This window comes from Ixodes scapularis, unplaced genomic scaffold (assembly GCF_016920785.2).
Source record: "Ixodes scapularis isolate PalLabHiFi unplaced genomic scaffold, ASM1692078v2 PGA_scaffold2__306_contigs__length_199485367, whole genome shotgun sequence".
Lineage (NCBI taxonomy): Eukaryota > Metazoa > Arthropoda > Arachnida > Ixodida > Ixodidae > Ixodes > Ixodes scapularis.
This window is the reverse complement of record NW_024609857.1, coordinates 115,151,453-115,166,466: the sequence shown is the minus strand read 5'-3', so window position 1 is coordinate 115,166,466 and position 15,014 is coordinate 115,151,453. Positions and strand designations below refer to the sequence as shown.

Sequence of the window (15,014 nt, the reverse complement as noted above, 5' to 3'; positions counted from 1 at the left end):
GGCGTACCGCGTGAGATAATCAGTAGCGACGATGATCCAGCGATTTCCCGACGTCGAAGGCGGAAAAGGGCCAAGTAGATCCATTCCGATCTGTTGGAAGGGTGCCGTTGGCGGAGCAATTGACTGCAAGAGTCCGGCCGGCCTCGTTGGAGGTTTCTTTCGTCGCTGGCATTCATGGCATGATCGTGTGTATAGGTGGACCGTTTTGGGGAGCTTGGGCCAGTAATACCTTTCACGAATACGGGCCAGTGTCCGGCTGTAACCGAGGTGTCCGGACGCCGGGTCGTCGTGGCAGGCTTGGAAGATCTCCTCTCGAAGGTGGGTAGGGATTACCAGCAGCCACGTCGAGTTGTTGTTGCCGAAGTTCTATTTGTAGAGAACTCCTTGTCTAATGGAGAAGGTCGGCAGGGCTCGTGAAAAAACACGTGGTATGGCACTCCCACGCCCTTCCAAATGCTCTATTAGTGCGCGCAGCTCAGGATCGTCTCGTTGACGTCTGGCCATGTCGTCGGTGTTCACTGCGCCCAGGAAACACTCGTCGTCATCGTCGTCGCTGCTGTTGGAGGGTGTTTCTACGGGAGCTCTGGACAGGCAGTCGGCGTCGCTGTGCTTGCGGCCTGACTTGTATACTACGGTCATGTTGAACTCTTGTAGTCGGAGACTCCATCGCGCAAGGCGTCCTGACGGGTCCTTGATGTTCGCAAGCCAGCAGAGCGAATGGTGGTCCGTGACTACGCGGAACGGGCTTCCGTATAAGTACGGACGAAACTTCGTGGTCGCCCAGACGACCGCAAGGCATTTTTTTCAGTCGTGGAGTAATTTCGCTCCGCCTTGGATAATGTCCGACTTGCGTAGGCGATGACTCGTTCGGTGCCCTCTTGTACTTGAACCAGTACCGCGCCAAGTCCTGCGTTACTTGCGTCCGTGTGAATCTCGGTTTCCGCATCCTGGTCGAAATGTCCAAGGACAGGAGGAGTCTGCAGTCGTCGCTTCAGCTCGTCGGATGCCTGCTGCTGCTCCTCGGCCCATTCGAACTTCTCGGCGTCCTTCGTGAGGTTTGTGAGCGGTGCGGAAAGTCTTGCGAAATCTCGAACGAAGCGCCGATAATAGGCACATAGCCCAAGGAACCTTCGCACGGCCTTCTTGTCTCTTGGCGCTGGAAATGCTGCGACGGCGCGAGTCTTCTCTAGGTCTGGACGAATGCCTTCGTTACTAACCACGTGACCTAGGAACTTCAGTTCGTCATAGGCGAACCGACACTTTGACGGCTTGAGGGCGAGTCCGGTGGTCCGTATGGCTTGGAGAACAGCCGGAAAACACTACGACGTCGTCGAGGTAGACGAGACAGCTCTGCCACTTAGTCCTGCCAGTGCGGTGTCCATGACACGCTGGAAAGTTGCTGGCGCCGTGCATAGTCCGAAGGGCATCACCTTAAACTCGTACAGCCCATCCGGTGTGACGAAGGCTGTCTTCTCGGTCCCGTTCGTCGACTTCGATCTGCCAGTAGCCGCTCTTCAGGTCCATCGATGAAAAGTATCGAGAATGGCGCAGCCGGTCTAACGTGTCGTCGATGCGGGGGAGTGGATAGACGTCTTTCTTCGTCACTGCGTTCAGTTGCCGGTAGTCCACGCAGAACCCAAGCGTCCCGTCTTTCTTCTTAACCAGTACGACTGGGGAGGCCCAAGGACTGCTTGAGGGTTGAATTATGTCGTCGTTCAGCATCTCTTGAACTTGCTCCTGGATCACCTGCCTTTCTTTGACGGACACTCTGTATGGAGATCGGTGCACAGGGCGCGCGTCGTCCTCGGTAACGATGCGGTGCTTCGCAACGGCGGTTTGGCGCACCTTCGACGACGTCGCAAAGCAGTCGCGGTATTCGGCGAGGAGGTTAATCAGCTGACGTCATTTCAGGCCCGGAAGTTTAGGGTCAATGTCGAGTTGCCCCGGCGACGTACTGTCTTGCTGAGGTGGCGAGGATTCGTCAGCAATGGCGGCGATTTCCGCGGAGTTTCGAAGTTCCTCGACGTGGCCAACGGCTGCCCCTTTCGTGAAGTGTTGCGCTTCGTTTCGGAAGTTCGTCATGAGGACCACAGCGCGGCCATTCTGGAGTTCTGCTACCCCTCTTGCGACGCCTATTCCTCTTCCTAGAAGCAACTGGAGGCTCCCCTCGAGCAGAACTTCGCCGCAGAAAGCTTCGGTGATCCCGACAGGTACGAAAACACTCGACCGCGGCGGTAAGTTTACGTGAGTTGCGAGGACTCGGACCGCGGATGACGTCGCTTTGGGTTCCTCCGGTGGTGAAGCAGGTTTTCGCAGAGTTAGCCGGTTTGCTCTGGGGTCGATGACGGCGCCATACTCGCAGAGAAAGTCCATTCCGAGAATAATGTCCCTCGAACAGTCTTGCAGAACGACGAACTTGACAGGGCACGTCTCACCATGGATCTCGACGCGGGCAGTGCATCTCCCAACCGGCGTGATGAGGTGCCCTCCGGCGGTTCGTATTTGAGGTCCATCCCATGGCGTCGTGACTTTTCGAAGACGGCGGGAGAGCCTCCCACTCAAGACTGAGTAGTCTGCTCCGGTGTCCACGAGTGCTGATGCGTCCTGGCCGTCGATAACAACGTTTAGGTTGTTGGACACCGATGCAGAAGCTTCGTTGCGATGCGTGGCGTCGGGAGAGTGGGAGCGCTCCGTCGTTCTTGGAGGGTCTTTACGTCGGTCGTCTTCGGCAACTCCACCTCCAGGGGTTGCCGCGCCTAGTTTCCCCTCCGAGGAGCGAGGGGTGACAGGCTTTCACGTCGGGGTCGGTGCATCGGCGAAGCTGGACGTCGTGGCGAAGGCGACCGGAACCCTCGGCGGGACGCAGGCTCGGGGGACTGAGGTCGTCGCAGGTACTCGTCGATCTCCCGAGGGCGTTCACCATGACGGGGGCGCGGGTCGTTCGGGTGGAACCCGCGTAGCCCGAGTCGTCGGTATGGGCATCGGCGGTAGGTGTGGTCCGCTTCCCCGCAATGGAAGCACAGAGGACGTCGGTCGGGCGTTCGCCACACGTCGGTCTTGCGGGGTGCGCGAGGCTCCGGGCAGGCGTACTGGACCTGGTCGTCGTGGCGTCGGTCGTGCTGCGGCGCAGGAGACTGACGTCGGGGCGGCGTGACATAGGTGCGACGAGGAGGCGGTGGCCGCCGGGCCACTGCGGCGTAACTCAACGTCGGTGGTTCCGGAGCGGTGCTGACGAGAACCTCAGGCTGCAGCGCTTGCTGGACTTCTTCCCTGACAATCTCGGCGATTGAGGGCGAAGCTGGGCTTGCGGCGGCAGGTAGAAGTTTCTTGATCTCTTCCCGGACGACGTCTCGGATCATCTCGCGCATGTCCGTGGTGTTGCAGCCGGAAAGCGAAAAGGAACCGACGCCGGGAACTCGGTGATAGTGGGTGGCTCGTGCTTGAAGGGCACGTTCGATGTTGGTGGCCTCCGTCATGAAGCCTTCGACGGTGGTAGGCGGGCTCCGCACAAGACCACCGAAAATGTTTTCCTTGACGCCACGCATCAAGACTCTGAGCTTCTTTGCTTCGGATGCTTCGGGATCGGCGCGGTTGCTCAGTCGCAGGACATCTTCCACGAAGCTAACGACGCTCTCGTTAGGGCCTTGAACCCTCGCTTGAAGAAGCTCTTCCGCGCGTTCTCTTCGTTGTTGGTTCGTGAACGTTCTTCGCAACTCAGCCTTGAGTTGCTCCCAGGAAGTGATCGAAGCTTCGTGGTTCTCGAACCAATTCAGGGCGGTGGCTTCCAAGGAGAAGTAAGCGTTTTGCAGACACTCTTCCGGTGTCCACCCGTTATGACGGGCCACTCGTTCGTACTGTTGGACCCAGTCGTCGATGTCTTCGTGGCTTTCGCCGTGGAAGGGAGCCGGTGTCCGAGGAGCGACGGGTAGGTAGACGACGGCAGGAGCGGCGGGGGCCTGCGACTGGTTGTCCATCGTCGTCTTCTTCGGCTTGGGTTTGTCCAGGAGCAAACCGTACTCCGGATCCTCTCCCTTGGTGCGGCGGCTGGTCCGAGTTTCAGGTTCCGCGCTGAGTGATCTTCTCAGCGAGCTTGGAGTCGGGCTTGTACTGCGGGTCCTGGGAGGGGAACGCTGCACGGGCATGCGGTACCCCGCACCTCCACCAAAATGTCACGGGTGGTGACCAATAAACAATAAATAAACAGAAAGAAATAAACGTTTAATGTGGCGAACTTGTGCCAAAAATAAAAGGGTACCAAAGATAATAAAGGAGCGTCGCGGGCGTCGAAATCGGCGTAGCAGCACAGTCCAACGCTGGGCGAAAACTGACTCGACAAGGTTGCGGGCGGCCTCTTATCTAGAGTGAGTCACTATCTCGAAGATTCGGCGGGGAAGGTTCGAGCGTAGCGCGCTTGGGGCGAGAATGAACACGCACTTTCTAGAACAACAAAAACGATAGAAGTTATGTTCGCAGCAAGAATAAACGAGAACCTTCTGCAAGTCTGCGCGCGGCAATATTGATGTAACTTATAAAAATATAGTTTGGCTGGAGGACACAACTTAGCCAACATGGCAGTCTTTGTCTTTCAAGATATTGAGAAAAATCTACCCAGAAATTATTTTGCCGAAAACTGCAAATTTGCACAACACAAACCTAATGGAACAGTAGCTTGGGTGTATTTTGAGTTCATTGCCAAAGCATAGTCTGTTCTTGGTAATCAGAGCTGAAAAAATTGTCCTTACAATATAATTAAGTTATAGCTTCAAGTTACTTGAGCAGGAATGTAATTAAGTTAAAAATATTTACATATTTTTAAATATATCCAGGGAGGGTGATTCAAATCAGAGTGTCGAACCAAAATATTTATCCGTTTGGTTTGTGCTCAGGTTCACGGCTTTCAGTTCAGTTATGGTTCAGTTCCGGGGAGTAAAAATAATGGTTCAAACCAGTTTGAACTGGTCTGAACTGCTAAAGTGAGAATATAATTTCTGCATTGTTTAGGCAATAGGCACTATTTCTGCCGTGAAATGAGTAGTTGAATAGTTTTTTTCCCCCTTTGTACAATAATTTTTAATTTTTTAATTTTCAGGTACCAAAAATTAAAAAAAATTGTTATTTAATTTCAATGCAACAGTACAAAAAAAGCTAGATTAGCTTGGTCGCTTACAATACTCGTGGTTGGTACAACTTTCTATCACAGTTTTACAAGTTGGATAGTAGTTCTGCTCTTGAAATAAGATGTTAATTACCATGCATAAAATCATGGAATGCACAAATGGTTGCCATATACATTTTTATTTATTATCAAAATGTATATATTTTGTAAATTATGCCTAAATTATATACATAATTTACAAAATATGTCTCACAATACATATGATGGTGATGCAAGTAAGCTAAAAGCAACCTCATTTCTTAAAGGTGCCTTTTTACTGGTTTTTAGTTTGCACCGAACCTGAGCACACTGAACGTAGTAACTTAGTGGAACTTTTATTTTCTCGAAATTCGCTTTATTTTAAAAGTTATAGGCGAATTAAAATTACAAAAACAAGCAAAAAATAACCTCCCTCATGACGTCCTTGGTTGCTTGAGCGGCCGTGAACTAGAGGAGGGATAGTGGGCTCTTCGCGAGTGCTCACGGCTGCCGCACTCCGTGTCGACGGCGCGACAGGGCGCCACTAAAGCATGTTCTGGATAGGCTGTATGCAGCGGGCAGCCAGAGCGGCTCTCATTGCATTTGCTGCGCGATTAAACACTAATTTTGCATGACACTTCATTGAACACAAACGACAGCAAACACGGGGTAAAGATAAGTTCAGAATGGGAGCCACTTCGCGCTGCCATACCGCGAAACGGCCGAACCGCAAGACAAAGCTTCTTGCCAAAGGCCTTCGGAACGCTCGGAGCCGGTCGAATCCTCCTGTTGATACGACCGCAGCGCCGCCGCCTACATTCGGAACCTTTCCGTGTCGGCGCCTGATCCCACTAATCCTTTCTAGTGTGCGCCGCCTTTTCCACCGCTTGGTGGGGTGTATGTCAACAGGTCATTTCTTCTTTCCGTACTTTATAAACTGCATTTGTTTCTTTCCTGATCTAAAATACTGAACAAAAACTCATATTATAAGTAACAGAAGCGGTTCGCACCACTTATATTTTGTATTTCGACTAAAAAGAAGCTTTTAGCGGCTCTCACCAGTAGTAAGCCCAGGACCAAAGACGTCACGTTTTGCGCGCTTTCGGTACCGCGGGTCGCTCTCGTAGGTGGAGGAGGTTTCCGCGTCGTCCAGTTAAAATACGACGCACTGATATTTAGTTACTCTCTCCGTGCCCACTGGCTTGCCTGAACCCCAAGAGACGTGGAAACTGCAAAAAAGGTAGACGCTTAAATATGATTGCAGGGCCCCTTTAAATGTCTCAAAAGTTTTAGGATGAGTCCTTTTAATCAAGGTTGTTCACCCTCATATATACTCTCCTTCGTACTCAGATCGAAGCTGGCCTAAAATAGTGCATACCCAGGTAAACATTTTCTTATACAGGAATAAACTGGTATACCCTGGCTGTCGAGGTTTCTTGTTGACAAGATACTGGTCAATTCAATTTGAAAATAATCGTCACCCTTGTTAATTGACGATTTTTTGTTAAGTACGTATTTGATGGTCTACTCGACATAACAGCTACTTAATTAGTTGCTTTCTGGCGGTCTGCAGGCGTAATCTTCAAAGTTTCGTCACATGCCCCTGTGTATTTCTTTTTGTCCAGCCCACAAACACTTAAAATTGATGTTCTCAACACGTGAAATTCGCAATAACAAAATTTATTTAATCACTTTAAAAATCAGAAATTTGTTTAAGGCTCTCTCAAATTACTAATAAGAGTGTGCATCGAGGATAAAAACTCAGAAAAAGATGTTCAGATCATCTTTTAGATAATTTGGGTACAACCACTTGAAATTCTACGTGGCAATTATGAGGTACTTGATTATGAGAAAAATATAATTTTAAGAGTGAGGTCATAAATGAGGCTCTCAACCTTGTTTGGATTGCAGGATGGTGTTCCACAAGGTTTGGCGTTGCCAACATCATAGCCGCAACAAGAAGCGCGGTAATAGAGTGACAGACTGCACTGCAAAGGTGGACATAAAGATAAAAAAGGTCAACAAAAACACCATCAAGAATGACTCTTTTCCTAAAAGGAAGGTACCACTGGCTGCGGTGATCAAGCTCCACTGGCAACACAATCACAACATAGAGTGCGCAGATGGACTCTGCCTGCCGCCCAGCACGGCAACAACTAAGGAGGAATTCTTTGGCTATTTCAACGTTTGGATGGGGACAACAGAGGCCATGAGACTCAATGAGAGCAAGCTGTCTGTCAAAGAGGATGGGCCTTTGCTTCTTGCCAATGGTGCAATCAACCCGCAAGCAAGGACTGTGTACTACTGGCATGACCTATGGCGCCGCGAACACTTTGGAAGTTCTGTCGACCCAGTGAAAAAGATTCAGGAGAAAATACCTCTGTAGGCAAGCCATGGTAAATATCTGCGGTTAATGTAAAGCTTTAAGTGAAACATATTAATGTAGCGACTTTATTTTCCTGGGCTTGACATTTAAATTATGTTGAGTGTGGGGTTCCAAAATATTTCATGCGCACAAAATTTTGCAATTGGAAATGGTATGCTGCACATTCTTTATCATAGTCTTTTTTTTTTTTAGAGGGTTTAGAATTGTCTTATAAATGCCGTGAAAGCTACCTTAATCCGCTCTACACAGGTCAGTTATATGACCGGGGGACATGTTATACGGAGATAATTATCACAAGGCGTCAAATAATGAACTAAAACTTGTTACTATTAACTTGTTAGTTAGCGTAAATAAACGTACGGTTCCAATTAGAAACTTGATAAGAGTTGTTGGAAACTCCTAAATCAGTTTTTTTAGGCAGACTTGAGGAACGCGGGAAGCACGGGGGTGCACTGAAGATACCACTCGTGCAGCAGGCAGAAGGCTGGCAACGCGAAAAACTAAAGATAATTTTATCCTCGTGTTTTTGCTTTGCCAGCCTTCTGTCTGCTGCAAAAGTGGTACTTTAGCGCACCTTCGTGCTTCACACATTCCTCAAGTCTGCCTAAAATTGACTATTTTAGAGGTTTTCTATGACTCTAATCAAATTTCCAATTGGAAACATTTTTATTTTCACTCATTAAAGACTATTAACAAATCTTAAGGTACTTTTCTGATGCATAGATGCTCACCTGCGCTTTTCTGATGCTCACCTGCGCACACCACATTAATGTGGCTTTCACGGCATTAAAAAAAAAAAAGAAATTCTGAACCCTCTAAAGAAATTTGTAGAGTGATGTACCACATAATAAATTTGCCGCAATACTTTTTCAAGCTGAAAAACTTTCAAACATAAAGTCCCAAGAAACATAAGCCATTTACAGTATGCAACACAAGTTTTAAGTAGCTGTACATGTGCTTCAGTGCAGTTCTTTCTTTGTATTTGCAGGCATCGACGTTAAGGTCCAGGCAGAGGAGGGCACACCGTGGGCAGTGCTGGTGGTGACGCCAATAATGAGACGTATGCAAGAACACAACTCCGCATGTGAAGTCATCTTTATAGACTCTACGTCATCTTGTGATGCTGGCCAAAGTACCACCACTGTGCTGCTAGCAGCTACAAAGGCGGGAGCCATACCCATTGCCGTGCTAATTCACAACTCCCAGAGTACAGATGGGTACTGTGCAGCATTTGGCCTCTTGAGGGCGAACTACCCTCTCTGCTTTGGAGGGCTACATGTGAGTATATATACTTGAATATATATATAAAAAAAATTACACATAACATTTCAGCAGCAATAACAGTTTTATGGAGATTTTAGAATAAACAGTAAATACTACTGTGCGCTGTAAGGTCTCTTAAACCCGTTGGTTTAAAGGGGCCCTGCAACGACTTTTTGACTGGTTTTTAATTTGCACCGATCCTGAGCACACTGACGTAATAACTCAATTCAACTTTTCTTTTCTCGAATGTCGCTGTATTTTAAAAGTTACAGGCAAATTAAAATTACAAAAACAAGCAAAAAATAACCTCCTTCCTAACGTCCTTGGTCCTAGATTGAGTGGCTGTGAACTAGAGGAGGGGTAGTGAGCTCAGCAAGTGCTCGTGGCTGCCGCACTCCGTCTAGACGGCTCGAGAGGGCACCTCTAAAGCATGTGCTGGGTAGGCTGGATGAAGCAGGCGGCCAGGGCGGCTCGCATTGCATTTGCTGCACGACTAAACACTAATTCGGCATGACACTTCATTGCCCACAAACGACAACGAACACGGGGTAAAGATCAGTTCAGAATGGAAGCCACTTCGCGCTGCCATACCGCCCAACGGCCAAGCCACAAGCAAAACCTACTCGCCGAAAGCCTTCAGAACGGTCGGAACCGGCCGGATCCTCGAGCCCATACGACTGCAGCACCGCCGCGTACATCCGGGACCTTTCTACGCCTGCCGCACGTTGGTGCCTGATCCCACTACCCCTTTCTAGTATGCACCATTTTTTCCGCCGCTTGGTGCCGGGTATGTCGACGGGTCATTCCTTGTTTCCGTACTTTCAAAACTGCATTTGTTTCTTTTCTTTATTTATTTTTGATATACAATAGTGAACAAAAACTACTTTTATAAATAATTGAAACAGTTCGCGCCACTTATATTTTGTATTTCGACTAAAAAGAAGCTTTTAGCGGCTCTGACCAGTAGTAAGGTCAGGACCAAAGACGTCACATATTGCGCGCTTTCGGCAACGCGGGTCGCCCTCGTAGGTGGAGGAGGTTTCCGCGTCGGCCGGTTAAAATATGACGCACTGATATTTAGCTACTGTCTCCGTGCCCGCAGGCTTGCCCGAACCCCAAGAGACATGGAAACCGTAAAAGGTAGACACTTAAATAAATATGATTGCAGGGCCCCTTTAATTCTATGCTTAATTTTTAGAACACAGTTAAATATGAAAGCATACAAAAGATGACATGGCAAATGACTAGTAGCCAAGAATCAATAGGAATCAATAATGCTCAAATACTTGATAGAAACTGCAGTAGACCGGTGTAAAATCACCACCCAAAATTTTTTTTCTCTAGTGAGATATATTTACTCAGAATAATGTCCAAAGGTATACCAAAACCTGGCGACCAGCAGAGGGGATTGCAACTTTAAAGACTTTGGGAATTCGCAGGAGCCACTTGGGTTGCTTCTCTTCATAATGGAACAGCGCAAATTTTTGCAAGGACAGAGAAAGGAACTGGACAGGACGAGCGCTGACTGACAACTGAAAGCTTTATTCTCAGGAAACCACGAAGAAAAACATACGACAACACGACTCTCTAATCACGATGAAAATGCGCATGCGCCTCACAAAATTGGGTGCTATCTGTTACACAATGTTATAAGCGTCATCCCCGATCTAAAAATTTGACCTCACTGTCCAGCAAATTCAAGGAAGCCTGAGTCACGCAGGCTGGCCCCTCCTTCTTTATTCTATGAGCTTCAACAATCTCTCGAGCTTTTTGGTCCCTGTGTTTATACAAAACAACGGCTTTGTCAAGTAACGGTGTGCAGGCGCAGTCCTTGCAGTGTAACGCTAAGTGGGAGGTTGCCGTACCTGTTAAAGAACTACGGTGTTCCCTCCGGTGAATGTTGAGGCACCGCCCCGTTTGTCCGACGTATACCTTCCCGCAGGTGAAGGGTATCTTGTATACTACACCCAAGGTGCATGGCACAAACTCAATGCGGTGTTTTATGCCGCACGGGCTCTCCCCATGTTTCTCTACCTTATTAACGCGCTATCCTTCCTCTGTCCTTGCAAAAATTTGCGCTGTTCCATTATGATTCCATACCAACTCGCCCAGTTATCCTGTTTGATTCTCTTCACAAAGCTATGCATTCAAAAATAGTTCTTATTTTAATGAAAGTGCTGTTGGTGGTTTCCGTGGTCATAAACAATTATATTTAAAATTTATGATAGAGATGTGCCAGTCATAAATAAATAACACCTACATTACTAAGGCAGATTAAGAGCCTAAGGCCTGCCGAAATGGAACTGGGCTTACATGTCGCCTCGCACCGGTTGGGTTGAAGAATAAAGGCTGTCCACAGCCAAGCGAATGCACCAAGAGAAGGAATAAGATCTACTACTGGGTGAGAGGATAGAGTTAAGAGTCGCTGTACTCTAGTTGGAGTGAGACTAAGCTGGGTTTAAGTCGAACGGAGAACGAGGGGGGGGGGGGGGGGAAAGGCGGGGGCGGTTTGGGGGCCCAATTTTACTGTGGATGATGGCATCAGTGTGCATGCCGACACCCATGCTGTCTTTAATGGTCTGGGGGTGCCATCTGTTAAGAGCTGAAGAAATCTTGGATTTCAGACATTCTAAGAAACCTTGGACTACATACATTGTATTACCTCAAAAGCATTCTGAACTCTATCATTGTCACCTGTGGCTGACGAAGAGCATGCTCCTGGCTGTGGGTTCTCTTTTACAAAGTCAGATATTTTGCTGAAAATATTTTTTCTTAATTGTTGGGATTTCATGGGTTGTTTAGTTAAATGAAAATCCAGGCAGGAATAAATACCTGGTCAGTAGGTGGTAGGATTGCTGCTTTTTATAGATATGACTTACACCATCTTCTTAAAATTTTATATTTTGCAGACACCAGCAGCTTTTATGACAGATAATTCAAGTGCAGAGAAGGCAGCACTCAGAACCACATGGACGGGAGCGACACAACTACTCTGCCATTTTCACGTGGCTCAAGCCGAGTGGAGGTGGCTAACATCAAAAGAAAATGGTGTCGACAAGAAGGAAAGAAGGCAGCTGATGTCTGCATTCCAAGAAGTAAGTTCCTAAATGTAATTTTAATTACCATAAGCATCTACCACTATTCACCTCGAGATTAACCTAAAGGTTGCACTGTAGTCCCACCATTAGCATCATCATCGTAGCGGGACGGAACTTAGAGCCCTGTAGGCTCTCCAGAGTCACGCCATAGAATACTGAGGATTTTGCAGTTATAAGGTTGAACAGTGTAGTGGCAGAAAAAATATTTAGCGGGAGATGACACAGTACTCTTTGGCACTTCAGTGCAGATTGTGGGATTTACCTTGCTGCTACTCATCTCGGAGAATGACACAGCACACCGGTTCAACAACACATAAACATTTAATGACCGCTATCGCCTGCGCCGCGATCCCAACCGCCCCCACGCATCCACGGCGATGGCCTTTTATCAGCGGCGGAGCGCCGCTCGCGTGGCCAGTCGCCCTTGGCCCCCTCGCGGTCAAGATGACCATTTATGATTGTCGGAGGGGCAGCCTGGACGAACCGCTTGGAATCGCCAGGTAGCCCACAAGATTAAAAAGCATTCATAGTATGTGGCCGGAATGAGGAACAATTATTCGCGTGAACACTTCACGTACCATGAATGCCACTAGAGTAGAAAGATCTCAATTATGAAAGCATGTTTCCAGGTAAGCTGCACTGTTCACATAAAAAAAATTTTATATGAAAGGTGTTATTGTTTTGAGCATTAAGTGCAACAAAACATGTTAGTTAAATAATTCAGGAAGTATGGGTCGTTAGTAGAGTAGGAACCCAGCTTTTGTGGAAAAATATAAGCTGTGCATAGAGAGGAGTGATTGAGAGAGTTGCTGCCGCATCCAATGCTTTCTTTCTACTGCCTTGTAATGTGGGCGAATTTCTCGGAGATGGAACAATTATATACTTCAGTAGTCTCTTATTAATTCAAACTCCAGGAAGCCACACACTACCAGGTGATTCAAGGAGATGGCAGGCTCTTTAAATCGATCGGAAAATTCGGTTTCCTAACCTATCGCGCTATGACTTTGTGCAGCGTTGCCCACAGATGGCGCATTTTTTTTTTATAAAATTTGCAAAGAGCGAATTTATTTGAGGAAAAAGTAAAGAAAGAAAAAGGCTTAGCTCCTATGGAAACGCAGCGACGCCACCGGTCTTCAAACAACACGGCACCGTTTCGCAGGGGAGACAAGAGATGGCGCAAGCGGTCGCGACGCTAACTGCCGCCAACGAACGAGCAGACGACGCCGAGAGCCGGCCCTTTTGCAGACAAGGAACTGCAGTTCCTTGCTGCTACCGCGCCTGTCTTTTTTGTTTCTGCGACTGTCGCCGCCTGCGGAACGGGCGCCGCTTTTGAGTCTAAAAGATCGTCTGCTAAAAAGGCCTGCTCTCGGCGCCGTGTGCTCGTTCGTTGGCGTCGTTTGTTGCGTCATCTCTTGTCTCCCGTGCGAAACGGCGCCGTGTTGTTTGAAGACCGGTGGCGTCACTGCGTTTCCATAGGAGCTAAGCCTTTTTCTTTCTTTACTTTTTCCTCAGGCAAGTTCGTTCTTTGCAAATTAAAAAAAAAAAAAGCATTATCTGTGGGCAACGCTGCACAAAGTCGTAACGCGATAGGTTAAGAAACCGAATTTTCCGGTCGATTTAAAGAGCCTGCCGTCTCCTTGAATCACCCGGTATAGTTGAAAATATCAGAAGTTTGAATTATCAGAAATTCATCTAAATATGATGTGAGGCAAAGCAGCGCTTTGCTATAGGAATAGCTACATATACCAAGAAGATTTACTACATTTTCCTCAACACAGGCCTACTTATAAGTAGGCACAAACATAAAACATTGGTGAAGTTCGAAGCAAATAGTGGTTTTCGCCAAATATTTTCTAATTGAATATTCAGTAATTTCTCCAAGCTTTTTACTACCGTTTGAATAAAAATTCAGCCGAACTCGTGAGCGTTGTTCTCAACCTTCCCCATGTCCAGTTCTAAGTTTAGTTTGTTTTAATATGGCTATATCTATGAACTGTGGCCTCAGAAAGCCCATTGCCTACATTGGGATGGCAAGTAAATGACGGATTTGAAATAAAATGAAACATAAAGAAACTCAGAGAGAGTTTATAAGAAATCGAGAGAATTTATAATTTTGCTTTCTATATGCAAATATTCCTCATTTAATCTCGAATGTAGCCCCTCAGAAAAATAAAAAGAACAAGCACGAATGAGGAAAGCAGATTGTCAGGACAGTACTGCTGCATAGCGCTTGCATGGCGCTTGCATAATCACGGTGGGTTAATCCCATTGAGTGCGCTTCTCATACAGCACCCGCGTACTGCAGGAAAGCAATGCCCATGAGCTTCGCGGGTATCGCTTTCCCGCAGTACACCAGTGCTCGGTGAGAGGCGCACTCAACGGGGCTAACTTGACACACTGAACAAATAGTATGAATTAAGTGAAAACGCTGTTGAATTAAGCAGCTTATAAATGCATTGAAGACAGCAGGATAACCAAAATTTAAAAATTCTTCTGAATTAACCGGAAGTATGAAATATCCAAGTTTGAGTTATTGCGAGCGCACTGTATGTTGCACTGAGCAAAGAATGGCCCTCCAACTAAGACCTACAAAGTAGCCACTGGTTCACGGAATTGTCTGGTGCACATGTTTCACCACTAAATACCAGTGAACAATGCACGAGGACCGAAGGAAGAAAAACCAAATCTTAAGATGCAATGTGAAATATGTTGAAAGTGTGGCAGCTGTGCAGCAGTGTGCAATTACCAGACGCAGTGTTGTCTGTATTGTACCCATTGGTGCAATAGAGACAACACAGTAAGAGAAAGCATTGACCATAGAAGCAAAAGCTTTTTTGCTCATAGGAGCTATTGATTAGCACAAAACCTTTCGGTTAACTGTACACGCTAACCGTCATCAATGCATATCAAAGAATGGTTGATAAATTAATCATCAGAAAGTAAAACACCTGCTTTATTTTTTGTCTGCTTTAACCCATTAGAAATACAGGTTTCTAAAAGCTAACATTTCTTGTAATTAAAATCAAGAGCAACTCTAAGATTCATACAATAATTTCAACATATTTCACATTGAAAAAAAGTTTTTCCCATTCTATGTTTGCCGTTTTTTTTATGTACCCTATGATTTATTACA

At 47.1% G+C, this 15,014-nt stretch overlaps 1 pseudogene; it reads left to right on the top strand.

Annotated features, from left to right (window-relative positions):
- The first annotated feature begins 6,610 nt into the window (after nucleotides 1-6,610).
- On the top strand, nucleotides 6,611-12,231 carry LOC8050861 (annotated as a pseudogene).
- Nucleotides 12,232-15,014: the final 2,783 nt, after the last annotated feature.